Source organism: Brassica oleracea, chromosome C1, assembly GCF_000695525.1.
Source record: "Brassica oleracea var. oleracea cultivar TO1000 chromosome C1, BOL, whole genome shotgun sequence".
NCBI lineage: Eukaryota > Viridiplantae > Streptophyta > Magnoliopsida > Brassicales > Brassicaceae > Brassica > Brassica oleracea.
This window is the reverse complement of record NC_027748.1, coordinates 24,219,745-24,220,823: the sequence shown is the minus strand read 5'-3', so window position 1 is coordinate 24,220,823 and position 1,079 is coordinate 24,219,745.

The following is a 1,079-nucleotide window of genomic DNA, read 5'->3' as shown; positions in this document are numbered from 1 at the left end:
AAATCGACAGTGCGAATTTCGGTTCCCACAGTTTGGCGCTAGAAGGAGGGGGCGACGGATTACACTAACTCATAACCGCAAAACGCTTGATCAAAACAATGTCTGGAAATACGAAAGACAAAATCGCAGTTTGCAATAACGCTGGTAAGACAATGTCTTGAGAAAATCGAAAACCTAGCCGCGACTCTTCGCCACAGGAAGTGCAACGAAACGAGCTCGCGATTTCTCTGTCTAAACGTAAAGGGAAACAATCAATTTTATCAAACCCCGTAAGTTTGGCTCATTAACGAACTAAAGAAGTCTCAACGCATAAGGGTTTTACCAAAACACATTTTTACGAAAGCTTTTCGGAAAAGTAAAACTTGCTCTCCCCTAAACCGCAGAAAAATCCTAGGTTAATCGCGGAAAAAGGAAGCACATCGAATCGGGTACATAGCTCGCCGCTGTACTTCTTCCGAATATCTTTCGGAAAAAACCCTAGATTAATCGTAGCAAAAGGAAACGCAGCAAATCGGTTACAAAACCTCCACGGCTGTACTTCTTCAAAATAATTTTCAGAGAAACGAAGTTGATTTCTATAGAATCACTCGAAACCTAAAGAAGCAAAACGGGAGATTGTATCCCCACCACTAAAATGTTTTCGGAAGCCTAAGATTTCGTAAGAATTCAAGTACACTTTCATAGTAATAAACTCTGCGAGTTGTCGCTGTTTGTCACCTAAATCTTACTTCGAAAAAGAAAAACTGCTCGAAACTTCCACGGATCAATCCCACGGATAAGAGAAAAACTTCTGACTAAGTTTGGTTGCAATAATTAGCCTCGTCACAACTCTCGTACAGCCAAAACTTGAAAACCTCATTACGGAACAAATCTCGTAAAAATTATGCTCAACAATATCTTGCGAAATAACCTTCGCAAGAATTAAGCTCGACAACATTTTACGAAACAACTTTCGTAAAATTAAAATCGATAACATTTTGCGGAATAACTGTCATAAAGTTGACCAACCAAGATACTCGGTCGGTCACTACGTATTGAGCGACCAAGACACTCGGTCGGTCGCTACGTATTGAGCGACC